The sequence below is a fragment of the Halichoerus grypus genome, chromosome 13 (genome assembly GCF_964656455.1).
Source record: "Halichoerus grypus chromosome 13, mHalGry1.hap1.1, whole genome shotgun sequence".
NCBI lineage: Eukaryota > Metazoa > Chordata > Mammalia > Carnivora > Phocidae > Halichoerus > Halichoerus grypus.
In genome coordinates, this window is record NC_135724.1 from 90358651 (window position 1) to 90376131 (window position 17481).

The window sequence follows — 17481 nt, forward strand, 5'->3', positions numbered from 1 at the left end:
ACCTCTTCATGGGCACCCTTGTGCAGTACACAACATACACACTGTGCGGGCTGGGCTGCTACAGATTCCTTGGCTGTAAGGGGGTCTTGGAGAGAACACGAATGTAGGCAGTCCAAGAAGATCCCACCTCACTACTCAGGGGACCAGGAGAAGCCAGGTGTCCACCATGCTGGGCCCTACACTCCTCCCTCTCCACCCTCGGGGCTGTGTCCCCCACAAGTACCGCAATATCCCAGTGCAGACACTTTCAGCAAGGACCTCTTTATTTGGCCTATACCGGGTTTTCTAGAACTTTGAATTACTATAGGGTATTCCTTACAAGTGTGGATTTCAGTTTCTCTTGAAGACTCAGCTGACCTGGTCACACAGGGTCCGTGTCCCCCACGGGGGCCTCGCAGTGAGCACGCTCTCTGGCCAGGCCCTGAGCTTTCCAGCAGGCCACCGTCCCTATTCCACTCCCCTCACCTGCCAGGGTCCTGGGGCTCTGGGTGTGGTCCCACCAACTCGCTGTGTGACCTTGGCCCAGCCACTGCCCCTCTCTGAGTCCTGTTCGCCCATTCTAGAAACTGGGGGTTGGGGTGGGGGGGAAGGACAGGCTCCTCTCGTCTTTGAGGGCCCTCCAGGCTCGATGCTCTGACAGGCTCAGGAAGATGGAGAGGGAGATAAAGAGAAAATAGTTCTGCTTAATTGCCTCATTAAGCCCTCCTTGTTGGAAAGCCAGAATGGGAGCAGCTTCCCCTGTTGTACTGCGAGCTTGCGCCCTCCCCACCGAATCCTGCAGCTGAGTGGGGGTGGGGGTGGGGACGGGGGGGGCTGGGGGTGGAGGAGGATCCCTGGGAGGGGCAGGCAGCATGGACCAGAGCCCCCCAAGCAGCAGCTTAAACAAGAGGGGGATTTGTATTCCTCCCTCGGAACAACGGTGGCCTGTGGTGGCCGTGGCGCTCGCCGCGCGCAGGTGCACGGACTGACTCACGCTAACCCCGCGGCCTGGGGCCGGCAGTGTCCTCCACAATTCATGTCTGCCTAGAGCCTGTGGATGTGACTCCTACGAAGGTGACTCCTCTGGGTGCCTCATGTAAGTGCCACCAGAGGGTGGCTGTCCGTTTGTGACTGGCTTCTTTCACTCAGCGTGCTGTCCTCCGGGTCCATCCATGTTACAGCAGCTGTCAGGCTCGCCTTCCTTTTCAAGGCTGAATACTACTCCACGGGACCGAGAGACCACATTTTGCTTCTCCACGTATTAGTTGATGGGCGCTTGAGTGGCTTCCCCTTTTGACTATGGTGAGGAATGCTGCTATGAACTTGGGTGTACAAACATCAGACAGGTGTATTTTCTAAAACCATAATTATAATGTCATTACCAGCCTCAGTGCTGGATATTCTGTTTGCCCCTGACAGCCACATCCCACTGGGCTCTCTGCACCAGAAGGCTGACCCAGGCGCCCTCTGGTTTCTGGCCGGGCTTCCCAGTGGGAGGAAGCAGCAGGAGACTGGAGGGGCAGGAGGAGAGAGGGGTGGGGGTGTTCTTTCCTCTAGGTCCCTCTCATCTCATCCAGTTCTGACAACAGCTCCATCTTCTTTGACCACAGCATTTGCCAGCAGGCTCCTCCTCTATGACTCCGGGGCTCACTGCGTGATTATAACACCATTTCTCCCCTCTGCCCCCTCAGACCCAGGAGAGGAAACCATACCTGCTACTGCCCACCTCTTTACCCTTCACTCTGCCCACCTGCGTGAAGAGTTCCTTCACTGGACCATCCAAGGGAAACACCATCTCCTGCTGGACCCGGAATGACACACCCTCTTCATTTGATAGATGTAGACACTGACTCACAGAAAGATTAAGTAAAGCGCCCAAAGTTGCACCACTAGCGAATCGACTTGAACCCAGGCTGTCTGGTTCTAGAATCCACGCTCTAAACCAGGGGTCAGCAAACTACAGCCCTCTGGCCAAATCTGGCCCACTTCTTGTTTTTGTCGATGAAGTTTATTGACACACAGCCAGCCGGGCCCACTCATTTACATATTGTCTGTGGCTGTTTTCATGCTATGCTGGTGAAGTGGAGAAGTCGTAACCAAAACCCAGTGTGGCCCACAAATCCAAAAATATTTACATCTGGCCCCTTACAGGAAAAGTTCTTCAGCCTCTGCTCTTACTAAGTTATGCTGCCTTTGGGGGTGTGGAGACTTTAAGGCCTTGTTCAGAGGTCAGGAATCATTATTATTCTTTCTACTTTGACAAACGAAAAAGCGACACTTTCACCTGGGCTTGTAAAATCAGATGCCTATCTAGACCCAGCAGGTAACTGGTTAATCAAGCTGAGCACACAGAACACAGCAGCTCATGCCAAACCAGTCATTCAACAAAGATTACCAAGCACTTCGCTCTGCATCAGGCATGATCTGGGCCCCACGAGAACACAGGAGTGAAGAGAAGAGACCCGTCCCTGCCCTCCTGGAGCCGACAGTCGAAGGAGGAATGGTGGGTGACCAGCCACAGTGATGCGGAGCAACAGGGCATAGTGGGGCCTGGGGAGCGTTGGAGGGCTCGGGCTCCTGGGCCACAGACAGTTCTTACTGGGTGAGGATGCACACTGGAAAGGGGAGGGAGGAAGGGCGGGCCTGGCCGAGATGCAAAGGCTCTCGAAGAAATTCCCAGCCCGCTTCTGCTTACCTCTCATGAGCGAGGAGCGTATCACTCGGCCACCCTTGCTGCCAGGAAGACTGGGAAGGGGAATTTTTGGCTTCCAGCTCCTGGTGGGGGAAAGCAAGAGAGAGAGAGAGGGTTGGAATGGGTTGTGCAAACAGATAACAGGGGCCAGGGTTGGGGAACTCTGTTCGGGATAATCTCTCCGCTCCCCAGTGCATTCCCCTAGGCACCCCCTGGGCCACCCCACTTTGGAAACCTGTGCTCTAAGGGCTCCCGAAGCTTGAGGCTTTTGGAAAACAAAAGCCAGAAAGTGACTTGAAGGCTATCTCTGTCATATCCCTTCCCTGAGGCAAAAGGCATAGACACGTCTTGCTCAAGATGGAGTAAGGAGGGGAGAAAAAACAGAGCTCTGTCCCCGTTACCCCCACCGAACCAAGATACCCAGCCACCAGCTGGGACAGAATGCAGCCATTTTAACCAGGGCTGCGATGAGGCGGCAAAGGGCTTATTTACAATGCTCAATGAAGAAATCAAATAAAAACCATATACACCGTATGATTATAACCAGGCTAAAAAGAAAAGTAGAAATTACATATAGATATAAGTCTAGAAGGAAGAATCCCCACATGTGAATTGTACTGATTGTCTTTGGATAGTGGAACTTAGGGTAAATCTTTTACATTGCCACATTTCCATTTTCTCTTTTCTGTTAAATATAATGAGTACCTATTATTTTTATGCAGGGGTAAAAATAATGCTTTCATTTCTATTGGAAGATCCCTGAATTTGCTCCATATGCCCTGGGTGACTGAGCAAAATCCTGGAGTTAGAGCCAACGAAAGAACTTAGCAAAGAACCGTGTGGTGGGCAAAATGGGGTTGCCAGGATGGAACTCCATGGCCATGGTCCCCAGGCCCCCACCTGAGCTCCAGGGCTAGGGGAGGCAATGACAGGGCAATGGCCCAGGACCCTTCCTCAGGAGGCAGACCTCCCACCCCCACAGCCCTGAGGCAGAGACCGCTCTAGCTGTCCCCCAGTATCTAATGGCCCCTCTTCCTTAGTAAGAGAAACCCTGACTTTTAGCTGGGCACACAGCTGGCAGGAATAGAGGACATTCTCCAGGCTCCCTTGCAGGTGGGTGTGGCCAAGGCACTGAGCACTGGCCGCTGAGATGTAAGTGGAAGTGGTATGTTCAATGTCTGGGGGGCATCCTTATAGGGAGGAGGAATGGTCAACTTCTGGCCTTACTCCTTTCTGCTGGCTGGAATGCAGATGAGATGGCTGGAGCGACAGCAGCCTTCTTAGACCACAAGAGGGAAGCCACAACTCCCTCCTAATTTTGTTTACCTCTGAGAAGTAAACTTCTATTTTTTTTTTTAAATCCCCATTACTGGGGTTCTCTGTCAAAGATTTTCCTAACTCATAATGTAGTAAAGTGAGTAGTCACAGGTTTTCAAGGAAGGTTGGGATAGCCTCCAGGTGGCCTTGTTTTGGTTGAAAGGAGGTGATCTTTTCTGAGGGTGTTCCCGAAGCCTTAGCACTGATCACAGAGGTGGTGACAGAGGAACTTCATTATGCTTGTATATTTCGAACTCATGTGTACAGACAATGTGATTCAGATCCTTCTAATATGTCTGGTATTCCCCACTTGGGGAAAAATATTTCAAATAACAAACCAGACTCCAATAGTTATTACAGCCTCCCTATTCCAAACTCACCTTCTCCATATCATGGAAATAGCAAACTATTTCAAACACACAAAGGGTAAAGTTAATAATGTAACAGATTGTATATCTCCAACTGCTTGGATTAAACACATATTAACATTTTGCCAAATTTGCTTCAGATCTCTCTTTTTACAGAAATAAAAGGTTGCACACCCAGCTAAAACTCTCCTCCTCCCACAAACACACACAGCCTCCTCTACCCCTTCCTCCCGCCCAGCCTCCAAACCTGGAGTGGGCGGGCATCACTCCTGTGAGTGTCTGAGTGCTTCTCTTACACAGAACGTCTCCATAAACAATAGGCAGCCATAAAATCCACTTTCTTATTCTAAGTTCATTCCTCTGAATATTTGCTCACACAGAGCTGAAGCCACACTTCCCAAGAATTTATGTATAAATACTGGACCCACAGGGACTCGGTAGGTCTTTGGAGAGATTTTTTTCCACCAGTATTTCCCAAAGACATATGTGCTATTTTATTTTTCTCCTATACGCATTACGATAAATGTGTAACTACTCAAAAAAAATTTTTTTTAAGCTGAACTGTGTGCCAGCGAAAATTCTGTGGCGCATGACTAAAGGTACACTAGCCGTCGGGAACATGCTCTAACCAGTCCCACGAGGGCTGGCTTCTGTGAGCCCACGCTCCTTGAAGGTCAGACAAGCAGGAGTGGTCCGGACATTTCTGATTGTACCCCGTGACAATAAAAATAAATGTTGAGCACCAACCCCCACGATATGAATATTTCTTAACTTGTAAATTATGCACATGAACTTCTATGTTACTCAGTTGTTTTCTTGCAGCTCACCTGCTCTTGTGTTACTAGAATTATCTTCCATCTGCCATTTCTCTGCAGGAAGATTTTGAAGCCGCTTGTCCATTTCGTGAGGGTTCCTTTAGTTGATATCAGACATCCTCATCCTTAAAGCTGTGAGCCTGGGCTCCTGCCTGCTACAGCTGTGAAGAGTATGGAGGGCACCAACCCCAGGTGCTCATGAAAGAAAAGCAGACAAGCATTTATTGTTTACTGTGTGGTGAGGTTTGTTCTAAGAGCTTTATGCAGACTATCTCATTTCATCTCCGCAAAAGACCACATCCATTTACAGCTGAAGCTCAGAGAGGTTGAGAAACTTGGCCAAGGTCACACAGCTCTCAAAGGAGAGGCAGGAACTAAACCCAGGCTGACCGGCTTTCAGCCCAGGCACCTCGCCAGGACCCTTCAGTGCTCCTGTGGGAAGAGGATAGCTCGCTGCTTTCTCAGGCACCTTGGGCAGGGACTGTCCCATGAGACCGGCTGACACCAGCCTGCGGGTGAGCATCATGACGAGCCAGACTTTAAATATCAGTAGAGACTCTTTATCTGTGGCTTCAGTTCTAAATTGAACTGTGAAGTCAAAAAATTAAGAGAATCAAAGTTATCCTTAAAAGTCTCTTAAATCTCCCATAAGGTAAGCGGCGGAGCATCCCACAGGAAGTACAACATTTCTCAGGGGCTCCCTCCCCGGTGCCTGGTCCTGTGCACCCCTGTCCATAACCCTTATTTGCGGGGCTGTCCAATCGGCTGGCTTCCACCCGGGGTCAGCCAACGGGAGGTGCCTGTTGGAACCAGAGGGTGGGACGAAGGGAGCACCCCGCTTTTTGTCCGGGGGTGTTCCCTCCATCTCTCCATCTCTCTTGCGCCTCCAGCTCCCGCCAAGACGCTCTGCTGAAGCTCTAGTTCCCTCGGGGGCCCCCGCCCCCAGTTCTGGTACCACTCTCTCCTCCATGTGTCCCTCTAGTCTCACGCTAGTAGTGGCTTCCGGCCTTTGCTGATCACCGGGCCGACTCCCGGCTTCTCAGCGCCTCCATTACCTGTGCAACCAATTCCCCACGTTAATTTCCTTTTGTTGAAACACCCGGAGTGGTTTCTGTTTTCCTGATTGGACCCTGATTGGACGTGTACGTGCTGGAACAACGTCTGGACGCCATGTTACATCAAAAATAGGTGCCTCCGGATGGCAGCGCCAAGTGCGGACCTCCCGTACGCTGCAGGTGGCAGTGAAAATCCGTACCGTGACTTTGGAAAACTGCCAGTCACTCCACGCCTAGTCCAGGACCCAGCGATCCGGATATTCTCCCAAGAAAAACGAATGCAAACCTTCATTAACAGACGCAGCCAAGACCATCCTCAGCAGCTTTACCTGAAATAGCCAGAAAAGGAAAAGAGCCCAAACGTCCATCAGCACTGGGATGAAAAACCAATTGCCATCTAGTCATGCAACTGAAAACCACACAGACAATAAAGAACAAACTGTCGCCTTCCATGAAACATGAAGGGCTCTCGCTGACAGTGTTGCGCAGAGGAAGCCAGCCGTGGGTCAGGGACAGGCAGAAGGAATCTGGGGTGATAGGGTTCCCAGTAACGGTTGCCCCCGGAGGGTAAGGGGCAGGCTCTGAAGGGCATGGGAGAACCTTCTGGTTGGTTGAAATCTTCCACATCTTGATCAGGGTGCTCATGACATTTAGTGTAAATGTGTCAGAATCCATCAAGCTACGCACTTAAGATTCATGCATCTTCCTGTGTACGGTTCCTCAATAAAATATTTTAAAATTCTTAGTTTTGGCTCCCTCAGCTTAGCTTGTGCTCCCCCTGAGGTGGGCACGAGACGACCAGCCCCGACTGGAAAGTGCAGAGGTGGGTCTGCCCCCGGCCTGGCTCATTACGCACGGTGGCCTGGCGGTTGCCTGCATGTTGAAATTTCTCTCTCCAACTACACAGCCGAATTAGTATGAATGAAGCGCACGCTGACAAGTCCACTCCACGACGCACAGGGGCCAAGGGTCTCAGCTGCTGGGAGCGTGCCCTCAGGAGTGTGGCAGCCTTGCATTTGTGTCCCTGCTCTGACACTCATACGGCTTGTGACTGTGGGGAATTCACCGAACATCCCCAGCCTCAGTTTTCCCTTCTGTGAAAGAGGTATCATCGCAGCGCCTACACCCCAGACTTACAGCGAGAATTCTAAGAGACCGTGTGGGTACGGTGCTTGGCACAGTGCTCAGCACGTGTTACTCACTCATTCTTCACACGCTTACTGAGCCCTGCTACACGCCAGGAGCAAAACAGACCCAGTGCTGGGCTCCTGACACTCACTTTCTAGAGGCGGGAGCCAGACAACAAGGAAGTAGGTGCTTTGCTGCAGATATCAAGGTGGTAAGTCCTTGGGAGGCCATAAAGGCAGGTGAGGGATAGGAAGGGCAGGGGGCACCCTTAGTACCCCCACCCCAGGTCCCTTTACTAGCCAGCACTCCCTTTCCTTGGCTGTCGTGAGCATTGGCTGGGAGGGGCTCAGCTGCATCATTCTCTGGGGACTGGCCTTTGCCGAAGCCCAAGTTACTCACTCGGGTGTACCCCCGTCCCAGGGGGCCCACAACTGACTGACAGGGTGGGTGGGGGGACAAAAGCCTGGGTCCCCTAAACAGGGACATGAACAGATGCTTGCACACCCATGTTCATGGCATCACCATCCACAGTAGCCAAAAGGTGGGAGCAGCCCAAGTGTCCGTCAACGGAAGAATGGATAAACAAAATGTGGTTTATATCTACAATAGAATATAGTTTGGCCATAAAAAGGAGTGAAGGTACTGTGAACCCAGAACTAAACATTAAAGTCTATTTAAAATATATATGGAGGGCGCCTGGGTGGCTCAGTCGGTTAAAGATCTGCCTTTGGCTCAGGTCATAATCCCAGGGTCCAGGGATTGAGTCCTGCATCCGCCTCCCCGCTCAGCGGGGAGTCGCTTCTCCCTCTGCCCCTCCCCCTGCTTGTGCTCACTCACTCTCTCTTTTGCAAAAATAAATAAATAAAAGCCTTATTAACTAATAAATTAAATATATATGGAGAGAGTGGGGGAGGGGAAGGAACCTAGTGCTGACTCATGCTATAGTATGGATGAACCTCAAAAACACAGCTAGGTAAGCCAGACACAAAAGGACAAATATTGTGGAATTCCAATATATGAATTTTGCAGGGGAAACAAACATTCAGTCTACAGCAAGTATATTTTACCACAATAAAACATAAAGCAAAAAAAAACCCCCCACTATAACATACACGCTGACCCACGTGTGCCCTCCCGAGCCCAGAGCCCTGTGTGGGACCAGGCTGAGGCTGGTCATCGGCTGAGACCACTTGCTTACTTGACTTTTCCTGGGCTCAATCCTGCCTCTTCTTCCTCAATAAATCACCCCTGTAAGAATCCCTGTCTCAGGCTATGCTTCTGAGAAACTGATCTAAGTCAGGAGGGCTGAAATTTTAAAATAAACTCATCAGAAGCCCTCGATGAGAGGTGAGCCCTGGATGGGAGCCAGTGGGCATCAGCATCTTTGATGAGCAGTAGTTGAAATCTCTTATTTCAGAGAAACAGGGACTCGGTACAGAGAAATGCCGTGCCTTGGCCAAGGTTATGCCTGAGCGAGGGCGCAGGGGGCCATGTGGGGGCTCAGACCCACAGCCCGTGGCATCCTGCCTCTATTTATTTATTTATTTGTTTGTTTGTTTGTTTGTTTGTCAGAGACAGAGAGAGCACAGGTAGGGGACAGAGGGAGAAGCAGGCTCCCCCCTAAACAAGGAGCTTGATGCGGGGACTTGATCCCAGGACCCTGGGATCGTGACCTGAGCCAAAGGCAGACGCTTCACCGACGGAGCCACCCAGGCGCCCCAGCCCTGTCCCTTTCTTTCTGCACGGCAGGCTTGGCCTGGCCGTCTAAGTGAGAAGGTGATACAGCACCCGCCTGCCCCAGGCTGCCAGCAGTCCTTCAGAAGCCTCTGGAAAATCTGGTTTGAGCGAATGGCCAGGGACAGGCACTGGAGCAGGAAAAGCGCCCCTGCCCCACGGCCCTGCTCGCCGGAAGCCCACCGCGCCTTGTGAAACCCGCAGCGGTGCGCGCCGACCCGGCTCGGGGCTCACGCGTCCTGGAAGCCACCCGGCTCGCAGCGCGCCGCGGGAAGGAGGACGCACGCCCAGGGCCCGGCTTGGTGCGCCAAGTCCACTTCTCCGCGGCGGCGGAGGCTGAGCAGAGGGGTCTCAGAGGGCCGCACGGGGCCAGGTTCCCTCTTCACCCTCTCTGCCGCAATAATCACTGTGTCCAAACGTAAAAGATTGCGCCCCCAGACAGCTCTAATTGTGTCTTCTGAAAGGGCTGGTGACAGGGAATGGCACTGACATAATGATGGCTTTTGCACGTGAAAGGGGAGGGGGGATCTTATTTGACTATTTATAGTAAATAGCAGGAGCCAAGTCGGATGGAGAGAGCGTTCCAGTTTTGCACATACAGAGGGCAGCCATCCGTGGTCGGGACTGTGGAGTGGCTTCCGCTGGCCCCGGGCCTCTTTGCCTCGGGGACAGGAGTCTTTGCCAGGACGGAATGCAAGAATGACAGGCCCTGTTTGACCAAAGGCAGCTGTGGGGTGGCTGGTGGATTGGGGGTGACCTGTCATGAGAGTCAAGTGTGGACCACGTGAGGGTTGCCAAGATGCCCAAATACGCGCCTCCGTGAGCCACTGCTGTTGAGAGGAGGAAGCAGGGAGAAGGGAACAGGTATGCAGACCTACTATGTGCCAGACGCAGGGCTGGGGGCTTTATTTGGAAGCCTGTCACGGCTCTCTGGGTGCATGTTCGAACATTCAACCGGTATTTGTTGAACACCTCCTATAAGCTGCGTAAGCAACAGCCCCAGGAGCCCAGGGCATAGAGTAAGCGTGCACCTAGCCCGTGCGAGTGCAAGCTGGCAGGGACCGGCTGCTCCGGGCTGGCTCGCCCCGCGGACTCTGTTGACATCGCCCGGCCGGCCCGGGATCGTGGAGCCGCAGGGTGCCTGGTGGGGGCGGCTCAGCCTCACGGCTCCATCATCCTCCCTCTGGGACCAGCTGCAGCTCAGCATGCGCTCCTCGTGGCCGTGGAGGAGGGGCGAAAGAGCGAGAAAAATCGAGCAAGGTCTCTGGGGACTACGGGAGACCTGGCGCGCGGCTACAGCCCAAGTCCAAGGGCCGGAGAGTAAGCCCCGCCCCCCCGAGTGGGGGAGCTGGAAAGGCGTGGGGACGCGGGGGGCGCAGAACCCGACTGGCGGTGGCTACGCGGCACGCGCCTCCGCGCCAGACTGTGCTATTTGCTTGAAGAAGGCATTGTTTACCGGATACCAAGTGTGGGCCGCTGGTTCATACATTCCACAAATATTTACTGAGTGCCTGCCAGCCGGCCCTGTGCAACCAGCACTGTGCGTGCCGGAGAAACAATTGGGAACAAAAGCGGAGAAGTCACTGCCCCGGTAGATGGCACAGGGCGTGTAGGAGGAGGACGCGAAACAATGTACCGCGTGCATGAATGTCAGCTGTGATTAGTGTTCCAAACAAGAGGCGCTTTGCTGCGCCCCCGTAATAAGGGAGCGGATCTAGCCCCGGGGGATGAGGGAAGGCTTCCCCTGGGGAAATAAGGATGGAGCTGAGATGTGAGAAAGGGCGATGAAAATGTCCTTGTGAAGAGGGAAGGGACAAGCGTCCTGGGAGGCGGCCTCGGCAGGTGCAAAGACCCTGCTAGGAAGGGGAGGACAGCTTGCAGGAGGGAAGAGGCCTGCGGGGGCTGGCGGGGGGCATGCTCCAACACCGGCCTCCGGGTCCTGGCAGCCGCTGGCCCCGCGGGCATGGCAAGCAGAGCCTGCTAGCTCCCAGGGCTGGAGATAATGTCTGAGACCTTAAGAAGAGAGCGAGCTGCCTCCAAAATAGAGAAGACAAAGGTAAAATCGAAGCTAATAGCTGTCAACTTCAATACCGACAGAAGGGAACAATGTATGGTTTTGTTAACAAGTCAAGTGCAACTCAAAGCAACTCTCAGAGGTTTCCGCTGTAAAGCACAGCAGCGGCAGGACTCCTGCTTCTGGAAAGAAGGGGCGGATGTCCCTTCCCTTCTCCCTCCCACTAGTTCAACTGAACAAGATAACACCTGCTGGTGCTTGCTTACAGGTGCTCTACAAAGACCCAGGCTGCTAATCCTCATAGCAGCCCCCGGGGGGGAAATACCATGACCACCCCTGCTCTGCCCAAGACGAGACAGAGGCCCTGGCCACATGGGTTGTAACGCTGGGGGACCCTCTGCCGTCCCCAGCTCCATCACCGGACTGATACAGCAGGCTGGCCTTCTGCTGGGACCCCAGAGAGCCCTCAGTAAGTGCTAAGCTCACCTCTGAATGCACACCCTCAGTGAAGGTTTAGTGAGCACCTACTATGTGCCAGGTACAAGGTACCTGCTGTTCTAGGTACAAAGGATACAGCACTGAGCAAGATGGAAAGATTCCCTGTCCTATAGATGCTCCCATTCAAGTAGCAGGGGGAGACGTGCAATAAAATATAAATGTTTTATATAGATATATTTTAGATATATATTATAAATATCTATCAGATATCTATGTCAGATACTGCTAAGTGCTAAGGAGAGAAAACAAACCAGGGCAGGGGCAGGGAATGCCAGGAGGTGCAAGTTTCTAAAAGAGGTGAGAGAATGAGCCACAAGAATCTGAGGGAGGAGGGTACAGCCAGTGCCCAGGCCTGGAGGCTGGCATGTACCTGACAAATGTCAGGAACTATAAGGAGGTCGGTGTGGCTGATGCTGAGTGAGCAAAGGGATCAACGCTGGGAGGTAAAGGCAGAAAGGAAAGGGGGCTAGAGCACGTGGACCTCTGAGCCCACAGTGAGAACTTTCATTTTCACCCTGAGGCAGGTGGGAGCCATGGGAGGCTTTTGAGCACAGGAGCAGGCAGCCCTGACTAGGGTTTTAACAGGATCCCTCTGGCTGTCATGTGGCCATTAGACTCACTGGGGCCAAGGTGTCTGCCAGCACTCCGGGAAGGAGGCTACTGCACCAGTCCAAGCAAGAGAGACGACAGTGGTGTGAACCGGGGTGCAGGCAGCGGAGGTGGTGAAAAGTGGTCAGACTCTGGATCTATTCTGAAGATAAAAACAACAGCGTTTCCTAATGAATTGGATATCGGGCATGAGAACAAGAGGAGTCAGGGATGATTCTGAGGTTTTTAGCCCGGCGACCGGAGGTGAAGTTAGCATTCACAGAGATGGGGAGGTGGCTGGAGGAGCAGGTCTGAGGTCGATTTTCAACACAGTCAGCTTGGGAGGCCTCTGAGCCATGTGTAGCCCAGCCAGGTTTTTCTGTAAGGACACAGCAGCAGAAAATGTGATGCGCTGTCTGGTTGGAGCCTTCTGAAAATCTTCGCTCCTCAGGTTTGTTCTCCTCTGGCGATAAAACAAACCGACCAGATCTTTTGCCGTCTCTCCTGAGCACGGCGAGCCTCCAACTGGGTTGGCCTCAATTGGCGGCGAGGCTGGCGCCATAAATCACCGAGTGATGCTACCAGGGCCCTCAGAGGACGTCTCCTGGTACGAGGCTCAGACAATAGAAGGGGATTCGGATGAGCTCATGCAGCGGCGGGCACATTAGATTTGCCATAAATTATTACAAAGTAACAGGAAATCACAGTGATCTCAGCTGAGCTGCAGAAGGAACAAGGGGAGGCTGGAAGGGCCCTGCCACGTGTCCTCCCACAGCCCCACATGCTCCAAACCATCACCCTGCTACGCAGTCTGGGATGTGTGTGCGCACCCGTGTGTGTGTCCCAGAGTGGCCCCTAAACAGACCTAGAATGAATGAGAAATGTGAAGGCTTTTCGAGGACGTGGGATGATGTCCTTGCTTAACTACTTAAAAGCTGTATGTCCTTGAGCAAGTTACCTAACCTCTCTGAGCCTTGGTTTTCTCCTCTGAAAAATGTGCCTAATAATTGTACCTATTCATAACAGCTGTGGGGGATGCAGGCTGGTCATCAGTGGATGTCCCCTAAGCCAGCTGCTGGCTTTCTCGTTCTCGGCCCCAGCACACAGTGGGACTGCTTTCCCCCGCCCCCTCGAATGTAGGTGTGTTCCTGTGACTCAGATGGAAGTGGTATGTGTCCCTTTAAGAGCCTGTGCCCAGTGCACCATGATTCACTGCATTCACTTCCCTTCATATGATGATTGCTCTGACCTACCAGGGACGGAAGAGAAACTGTCATTGTTAAGCGGGGATTTAGGGGTCATTTGTTACTGCAGCAAAAGCTAACCATCCCTGACTGGTACAGGATTAAATGAGTCCTCAGAACACCGCCAGGCCCGCAGTGGGCACCCCAAATCGTTAACTGTTATTATTACTTGAACAATCTCTAAGAGTCATAAGCAAATCCGGACAACAAGGGTAGCTGGCACACTCTCGGGTGGTCCCTATGACCCCCACCAGCTGGCACTCACACCTCCCCTGGAGTGTCGCTGGGACCTGTGGCTTCTTGCTGGCTTTGACAAAGCACGTGACCCTGTGGGAGGCCCCCAAGATAGAGCCAAGGGGGGACTCCCACGACCAGCTAAGAACCAACAGTGGCCCCTGGCTGGCGGTCAGCAAGAACCAGGAGTCCTCAGCCCAGCAGCTAGGGTAGCCAACTCTTTCCCATTTGCCCCACATCCCTGGAAACCCCTGGCTTGCCCAGGACTATCCTGGTTTTAAAACTGAAAGTCCTGTCTTCTTGCAGACTGGAATGGTCGGTGTATTAGTCAGCTCGGGCTGCCATAACAAATACCACAGACTGAGGGGCTTAAACAAGTAAACTTTATTTCTCTGTTCTGGAGGCTGGAGGTTAGACTTGAACATATGAATTTTGGAGGGGATGTAATTCAGCCCATAACAAATGGTTACCCTACCTGGCAGCCTACAAGGGGCTTGAATCCTGCCAACAACCATGTGAGCTTGCAAGATGGGGCCTCTGCCCCCAGTTGGGCCTCCAAGTGAGCCAACATTTAGGGCAGCCTTACAGAGGAACCGGCTAAACTATGTCCAGACTCCTGACCCACAGAAACCATAATGTGTCACTTTAAGCTGCTAATTTTGTGGTACGTTGTTACACAACAATGGATAATGAATACATTGAGTTGTGTCAGCTCACTCGTCCAACTCTGTTGCTTTCAGCTGACGCCCAGCACAGAACCCTCTATTTCCATATTCTCGAGATGTTCTTCCAGAAGAACTTCAAGGACCTGTGTTATTCTTCAGGTTCCTCTTCTGTTTAACCTGAAAACTCATTCTTCACTAGGTGGTAGGGTTTTGTTTTATCTAAGTGTTTTTGCATGCTTTGTTAAGCGATCAACTCATTTGCTTGCTGGGTTTTTATCTTCTTTCCAGCCACACTAGATAGCTGTTCCCCCCTAACTGCAGCTGGAGGGCAAGGGTCAAAGAAGTGGTATAATCATTGCAGCAGACCCCACTCTCTGAGTGTCTTCACAGTCCTCATCACCAACCCAGCTTGAAGCATAGGCATTGAAGCACAAAGATGCCTTTGAAAAAGGGATTCCATGAAAAACTGCATGTTCTCATCCCTGCTTAGAGATGTACACGAGCATATTGAAGGCACTGATAAGTCCTGCATGAGGGGGAGGCACCAATGCCTTTTGAGGAAAACTGCTCTGATGCATACCCTAATACTGCAGGGTAAGTAAAATTATCTCCATTTTCCAGATGAGGACATTGAGGCTTATTCTAGTGCCTTGCCCAAGGTCACCCAGTTGACACAGCCAGCCTGGGATTCAGACCAGGCTGGGGGACACCAAAGCCTAGACCACCACTGACCCACATGACCTCTTAAACCAAGCAAGGAATTGAATGAGACTTTCGTGGGTCTTTCAGGGCTGGTTAATGTCAGGAAGTTGCTGGAACAAGGGCAGGTGCTAACATGAGGGGCTAGTTGATGTTTATATGCTGAAAACGGGTGAAGTTCCAAACACCTCCCTTCTCTTTTAAGAACTACAAGTGCACATATATTTTAATTTATTGTTTTCTTTAAATTATAGCACGAGGTGAAGGAAGTGGCTGTCTGGGCCCCAGTGCCTACCGGAATGACATGAGCTTCAGGCTTTTTCCCCTGAGATCTTGCTGGGAGGAGTAATACTGTCATTGATAATGGCTCATATTTGTTGAGCCCTGTGCATGAATGGGGCGCATGCTACGCCAAGCGTGGCCTCATTTAATCCTGATAAGAGCCCTGTGAACTAAGAACTGATAATGCTCCATTTTGCAGATGAGGAAACCGGGACGTTTGGAGGTTAAATATTTAATGCTCGGCCAGAATCGAGAGCCAAATGGTCTTCGGACACATCAGGAAGAACTTCAGTGAGATTTCATAGAGAATTGCCAAGAGCACGAGAGCTCGTGAATGTTGGCAGGATTGACACTGTCTACCAGGCTTTGGGTAAAAGAGCAGGAGCTACTGAATGCTGTCCCCACGTGCCTGGTGCCTTTCTAACGGCTTCATCTCTATGCGATCCTTTAGTCCCCGTGACACTTCTGTAAGAAAGAAACATTCTCACCATCCACATTTTCTAGGCAAGGAAACTGAGGCACAGAAGGGTGAAGGGACGTGCCCAGGGTTCCACAGCCAAGAAGTGGTGGGGCCGGGACTCAAGCCCAGAGCCCTGTGCACAGCCAGATGTGCCATGATCGCCTTTCTTTCCTATGTTAGCCCATTTTGCAAAGGCAGCATGATCGCCTTTCTTTCCTATGTTAGCCCATTTTGCAAAGGCAGAAACTGAGCCCTGCAAGGTGACGAGGGTCGCTCAGGACCACACAGCTAATAAGAAGCAGACCTGCTCTCTATCGGACCCAGAGCCAGTGTTCTAAGCACCAGGCTCCCCACCTCTTCCCCTGGGACAGCGGATGCCGGGCAACAGGCAAATGGGCTTTGTCTTCTCTGTGCCACACCGACTTGGTAGAACAGGCCCTGACGGACCCCACCCTTTCCAGGCCCATCGCTGGCTCTGTGCTGAGGTCATGCTGACCCAAAAGACCAGAGGCAGAAGATGGCTTGGTGCTCTCCACATCTGCCGCTTGCTCAGCATTCTTGCTGAACTTTAAATAAAGAGAAAAGAAAAAGGGGGGAAAAAAAAGAAAAAACTGATAATATCAGGAATCTTTCTTGTAAGCCAATGCAAATCAAATTGGCTTAAGCAAAAAGGGGATTTTTTTTTTTTAGCTCAAGTAACTAAAATTCCAGGAATAGTTCAGCTTCAGGCAAAGCTGGATCCAGGGGCTTAGCTAATGTCATCAGGTCTGAGTCTCTCCCCCCACCCCCCACTCTCTAATCTGTCCTCTCCTCCACGTTGGCTTCATTCACAGATGACACCTAGTGGCAAGACGGCTGCTGGGAATTTTTTGTTACATCCACATCATTGTCTCTGGAGGTGGGGGTGCACCATCTCTAGTCTGAGAGTCGAGGCCAGAGCCTCTGATGAAAAGTAGGGCAGTTGCCAGAAGGAGGAGGAACAGATGCTATGAAGACAGAGAGGTGTTTGCTACACGAAGAAACGAATCAGCCCAGTGTTCTAGTTCCTTTTGTTTGCCCATCTCTCTCCTCCTTCCTGCCCCGGCTTTCTGCCCTGAGGCTGACCCACACCACGCACAGCGTGCCACTCTCTGCCTTCTGGATGGACTCCACTAAAGGGCAGCCCCCGCAGGGCCCTGGAGGAGCGTGAGGTCCCGGGAACCCTCCACCCCAGGGGCACCTTTCCAATATCCTCTCTGCGGCTGGGTTTCTGGAACACTCCCTCCCCTCCCCTCCCCTCTACCAGCCCAGGGTGGGAACATCTCCATTTCTAGCCCAGGATTTCCCCATGCCTGCCCACATCTTTGCAAATAGCCTCTTGATTAGGCCTCCTGGAATTACCCTATGTGACTGTTGCGACATTTCCTGAGGTCTCGCCCCCAGAGAGAATCAGAGAGGAAATCCAGCCCGGGCTGAGACACCTGCCTTCTCCTATGACCCTCCAGCACCAGCCCTGCCCTTCCCCGAGGCCGAGAGCCAGGGAGCGGGGGAAGATGCACAAGTTCTAGATGGTGGCACAGCAACATGAATATGCTTAGAACTGTACATCTAAAAAGGATGAAAGGGGTACATGTTATGTTATGTATTTTTTGGCCATAACACTTTTTAACATTGAAGAAAAAAAAAAAAACCCAAGAGCCAGTGTGCACAATCTGTCCTCCTAGCAGCGG

At 52.1% G+C, this 17481-nt stretch overlaps 1 long non-coding RNA gene across 1 annotated transcript; it reads right to left on the reverse strand.

Annotated features, from left to right (window-relative positions):
* Nucleotides 1-245: 245 nt before the first annotated feature.
* Nucleotides 246-5729, reverse strand: LOC144379952 (uncharacterized). Its single transcript, XR_013443556.1, has 2 exons — nt 5184-5729; nt 246-2754 (listed from the first exon to the last, which is right to left on the reverse strand). It is a non-coding gene; the product is annotated as an uncharacterized LOC144379952 (long non-coding RNA).
* Nucleotides 5730-17481: the final 11752 nt, after the last annotated feature.